General features: G+C 42.2%; 1 pseudogene; it reads left to right on the top strand.

Annotated features, from left to right (window-relative positions):
• The first annotated feature begins 1,481 nt into the window (after window positions 1–1,481).
• Window positions 1,482–5,652, top strand: LOC123243818 (annotated as a pseudogene).
• The last annotated feature ends 232 nt before the right edge of the window (window positions 5,653–5,884 follow it).

The following is a 5,884-nucleotide window of genomic DNA, read 5'->3' as shown; positions in this document are numbered from 1 at the left end:
ATGGGAGAGAATCAAAGGTCAAACACATGCTGAGCTAATCCTCCAGTCTATGACTGGAAAATCCAACAGTATTCATCCCTCTATGTTCTCCTGTTCCCAAAGTCTGTGTCTGCATCTGGACCACCACTCCACTTGTAGCCATAAAAGTCTGGAAAGCATTATTATATAAGAGTTCATTGAGGCTAGTATCTAAGAGTCTGGCTCCAGGACATAGTAACTGGATAGACCAATGTTTCCCAAATGAAGGGACAGAGTGGGGGAACTATGGGGAGTTTCAATGAGGCCATAGAATGGAACAGCTAAGGGACAGATACTTTTTTATCTTTGTGACCCTGGGCAAGTCACTTAATCCTAATTGTCTACCCTTACTTCTCTTCTGCCTTGGAACCAAGGTTCCAATACACAGTATTGATTCTAAAACAGAAAGTAAGGGTTTGGGTTTTTTAAAGTATGGAGCAAGAAACTTTGAAATAGTGAAATAAGCAAGTGGGAAAATAGAGGCTTAGGAAAGGAATTTCCAAAAGGGCAATTTAGGATCAAGATCAGGAAAAAATCCGTAACAATCAGAGATGTCCAAAAATGGAAAGAACTACCTCAAGAAATGGGGAGACGGGTTCCCTTTCCTTGCAGATATCCAGAGATTTTGCCATTTGATAAGTATATTACAGCAAGCATGGGATGGACCATATTCTTTTGGTGGTCTCTTCTAACTCTCAAATTCTTTAATTCCCTATAGATGGACAGTAAGTTGAACTCAGAATTTATTCTTTCATTTACCAAACATTTCTGTGCCTAATATGTGCCAAATACTAGGGTCACTAAGACAAAAACAATACTCTCTTCCTTTGAGTTAACATTATTCTTTGAGTTAAATATGCAGAAATGACACAGCACACAGATAATTCAATATGATAAATTAATCAGTCAGTCAGCCAGCCTTTACTTAGCACCTATGTGACAGGCATTGTGTTCAGCCCTGGGGATACACAGGAAAGCAACAATCAGCCCCTGCTTTCCAGAGGGAGGAGACAACCCACAAATAACCATACAAACAAGATACACACAGGATAAATTGGATGTCATCTCAAACAGAAGGGACTAGGAAAGGTTTTTTTGTAGAAGGTGGAACTTTAGTTGATACCTGAAGGAAGCTAGGAAGCTAAGATGAGGAGGGAGAGTGTTAAAGGCAAGGAGGACAGGGAGTGAAAATGCCCAAAGTCAGGAGATGGAATGCCTTGTGAGAGGAGGAGCAACAAGGCCAGTGTCACTGGACCACAGAGTATATGAGGAGAGTAGGGTATAAGAAAAGTGGAAATGTAGAAAGGAGCCAAGCTATGAAGGGCTTTGAAAGCTAAACAGTCTTCAGTCTCCACCAGCAAAGGATGCTCAAAGACAGACACCTTCCTCACTCTCCCCTGCTGCCTACAGTGGACCTTCCCAATGGATCTGTACCCTTAGCCCTCCAGTCATGTGCCTTCACCATGGGGAAGCTTGGGAAGACTGCTAAAAATCAGTGAGCCAAAGAAAATGGCCTCTCTCCTAAAGGAGATAGAAGACAGTGAAGATGAGGGCATGTCAACAGATGAAGAGGAAAACAATGGAAAAGAGGTTGTGGCTCCTCAGAAGAAGAGCAAGAAGATTGCCTACACCAGCAAAGAAGGCTGAGGCTACACCAGCCAAAAATTCATCACTGCTTCCATACTAGCCAGGAAAGCAGTTGTGACTCCTGGCCCCTGTGACTCCAGCCAAGAAAGTAGCCACCCTAACCAAAGATGTCATCACAGAAGGCAAGAAGGGAGGTAAAGAGCAGTGTCCCCAGCCAAAGGGGCAAAAAGTGTGGAAAATGCCAAAAAAAGAGGACAGTGAATCTGACGAAGAGGACAGGGAAGATGAGGATGATAAATTTGAGACACTCAAAGCTACCAAGAGCAGCTCTCGGCCAAATAAGACTCTGAGGAGGAGGATGAGGAGGAGGATGAGGAGGGGGAAGGAGAAGATGAGGATGACTCTGAAGAAAAAGCTATAGATACCACCCCTGCCAAAGAGAAGGCTGTATTGTTGGTGGTGTTATGAACTGATCCAACCGTTCTGAAGGGCAATTTGGAACTATACCCAAAGGGCTATAAAACTGTGCATATCCTTTGATCCAGCAATCCCAAAGTTATAATAAAAAAGGGGAAAGGACAAACTTGTACAAAAATATTTATGGATGCTCTTTTTGTGGTGGCAAAGAATTGGAAATTGAAGGGATGCCCATCAATTGGGGAATGGTGGAGTAATGGAATACTATTATGCTATAAGAAATAACGAGCAGCAAAGGAATAATAAACTGGAGGAATTCCACGTGAACTGGAAAGACCTCCAGGAATTGATACAGAGTGAAAGGAGCAGAGCCAGAAGAACATTGTACACAGAGACTGATATATTATGGTAAAATCGAATGTAATGGACATCTGTACTAGCAGCAATGCAATGTCCTAAGACAATTCGGAGGGATTTATGGAAAGGAACACTATCCACATTCAGAGGAAGAACTGCAGGAGTAGAAACACAGAAGAAAAACAACTTCGTGGACACTTGGGTTGATAAGAACATGATTGGGGATGTAGACCTGAAAAGACCACACCCATGTAACTATCAATAATGTGTAAATAAGTCTTGACTGACCACACCAGTGGAAATGTGAATTAGCTACGGTGGGGGGAGGGGGGGAGTCGGGGGATGAGGGGGTGAAGGGGGTGAAGGGTAAAGTAAAAACATGACTTATGTAACCAGGGAAATTTTTTCTAAAAATAAAAAATTATTAAAAAAAAAAAAAAAAGAAAGAATGAGTAGAATGATTTCAGAAAAAGCTGGAAAGATCCACAGGAACTAATGCAGATGAAATAAGCAGAACTGGGAGAACATTTTAAAAAGAACTAAAGAGGAGATATCTTTGTGTATATCCTCTTACTACTACTATCTCCCTATAGATCTTCCTCCTAGATATTAGAGGATAGCTGGTATGTAGATCTTAGGGATAGTATGGATGAAGGAGTGATCAAGGGCCCAAGGCCTAAGCCAGCTGTTATTGGTGAAGGAGGAACACCCACTCCTCTCACAGTAGCTGCTGCTGTAATCTATCCCTCTTCTCCCTGACAGGTTTGGTTGGTTAAACTTGTCAGTGACTTCTTTCTAATAGTTGCCCAGGTGGGGACCTCTTGAGAGGTTAGGTAGATGGTTAACCTCTCTAGGCCCAACCTGAGGTTGGGTTAATTGTTAATAGGCTATTGATTGACTTTAGAAATGATTGGTACTTAACTTTGTATTAGTTCTCCTTTCCCAAGGGCTGTGATAGAATAACCACTCAGGAAGGTACTTGTTGTTGAATCACTGTATTATCTATTGATGGGGAAAGGATAACAAGGTAATAGGTTTGGGAATTGGAAACCCTATTGCTATAATTTGGCTACTAAGCTAATTGTTGATCAGGACTGGAGAAGGGTAGGCTGGTAGAGGCTTGAGGTCTTCACCCTCTCACTATCCCTGATCTGACCTGGCCACAGCCAAGTCAGAGAATAGGGAAGCTATTGATATAGAAATGGATTGATGGTTTGTGTATTCTCTCAGCTCTACTTCCAATAGTATTGATGGTTCACTAGCTCTCTCTCAGTCAAGCACAGGATACAGTTTTGGATTTGGCCTTCTTCTTCTACCACCCTTCGCCCTTCAACTCCCTCTGTCCCAATTTTTGCTCCGAGGGATGTTTGCTCAAGTCTCAGCTCTGAGTTCTGAGACCTCCCAACTCAAATTCCTAGGGGTTATTTATAGGATGGTCAACCAACTTTTGCTCCTGGCTCACAGCACCTGGGAACATTCTGAATCTCTCAACTGCCATCCCTGTCAGTCAAGGTGGGATCCAACTTACCCAGATAATGATTTTAACAAACTTTGTACACAATAACAGCAATATTTGGACAATTATTATCTGTGAAAACTTGGCTACTCTCAGCTGTGCAATGATCTGGGACAATCCTAAAGAACATGATGGGGAATTCTCATCACCTCGAGAGAAAGATCTGTTGGAGTAGTCTTTCACATCAGTGTATTTTTGGTTTTATTTTGGGATTTTGGTTATATATGAGTGTGCTCTTACAACAATGACCAATATGGAAGTGTGTTTTGCATGAAAATAAAAAATGAAAAATAAAACAAAACAAAGATAGGGCTGTTTCTGTGAAGGCTGCTCCTGGGAAAGCCAGGGAAGCTAAGGAATACAAAGAAAAGAAGGGGAAAGATGATGAAGAGGAGGAGTAGGAGGTCGGTGACAGTGAAGAAGGGGAGGAGGAGGAAAAAGAAGAGGCAGAAGTGCTCATCAAAGAAGCCTCAAGAAAGAGGGAAAAGATAATAAGCAAACAAAAAGCCCCCAAGGCTAAGAAACAGTCATTGGAAGTTGAAGTATCAACAAAGTTCAGTCTCTTCACTGGCAACCTGAACTTCAACAAAACCACTTCCAATCTAAAAACTCAGACTTCTTTGCAAAATAAAGACCTTACAGTTGTGGACATCTGCATTGCTGCCACCAGAAAGCTTGACTACATGGAATCTGGATCTCCTAAAGATATGGAAAAGGCTTTGGAACTTAGTAACTCCAAAGTACTCAGCTCTAAAAGGAAGCTGGAAAAAGAAAAAGAGAACAAGAAGGATGGAGACTCAAAGGTGCTTTGTCAAGAGTTTGCAATATAAAGTAACTCAGTAGGAGCTCAAGGGAGTGTTTGAAGATGCTGCTGAGGTCAGAATGGTCTGCACCAAGGATGGAACACCCAGGCAATTGCCTGTATTGAATTCAAGACAGAAGCAGATGTGGACAAGGCCTTGGAAGAGAAACAAAGGACTGTGATTGATGGTGGGAGACTCATTTTGGACTACACAGAGGAAAAAAGTAAAAGACAAGAGAAGTTGCAAGGTGGGAAGAATAATTCCTGGAGCAGGAACAATAGCGAGCCTCCAAGACAGTGTTGCTGAACAACCTGGCTTATGGTGCCATATAGTAGTCTACAGGAAGTATTTGAGAAGTTCACATCTATTACTCTGCCCCAAACAACAACATGCCCCTAAAGGGTATATGTTCATTGAATTTGCCTCCATGAAAGATGAGAAAGAAGTTTTGAATTCTTTTAACAACATAGAAATTGAAGACAGAGCCATCCGGCTGGAGCTGAAAGGACAGAAGACAGATGCAGCCCCCAGGAACCAGTCTTATAAAACCTTGTTTGTCAAAGGCCCATCTGAAGACATGACAGAAGAAACAATGCAAGATTCTTTTCATGGCTCTTTGGGAGCCAGAATAGTCACAGACAAGGAGACACGATCATCAAAGGGGTTCTGTTTTATGGAATTCAACTGAGAAGAAGATGCTAAATCTGTGAAAGAGGCCATAGAAGACAGGGAGATTGAGAGAAACAAAGTCACTTTGGAGTGGGCCAAGCCCTGCAATTTTAAAGGCCAGAGGTCAGTTGTGGTCACAGAAGCTTCAGGGGTCAAGGAGGTAGCAGAGGAGGCCAAAGAGGCTTTGGTGGTAGAGGTCAAGGAGAAAGCTTTGGAGGTTGAAATAGTTTCCAAGGAAGAGGAGGAAACAAGAAGTTACAAGAAAAGAAGACAAAGTTTGAATAGCTTCTCTCCATTCATTTTTCCCCGGCCATTGGAACAGACTCTGGGGGGTTTTATCCTGTTATCTAATTATTGACAGAGCCTTCTGAGGACAGTCCAAGACAAATATGCAGTCCAGAGGAGGTTGTCTTGGAAAAACCTGGATGATATTTCAAGGGAGTAAACATGTTAGTTTCGAGTGGATGGACAGTGATAAAGACTTTTTGCAGACATGAATAACAGTTGTGGGAGTTAA

This window comes from Gracilinanus agilis, chromosome 4 (assembly GCF_016433145.1).
Source record: "Gracilinanus agilis isolate LMUSP501 chromosome 4, AgileGrace, whole genome shotgun sequence".
Lineage (NCBI taxonomy): Eukaryota > Metazoa > Chordata > Mammalia > Didelphimorphia > Didelphidae > Gracilinanus > Gracilinanus agilis.
This window is presented reverse-complemented; position numbering and strand designations above follow the sequence as displayed.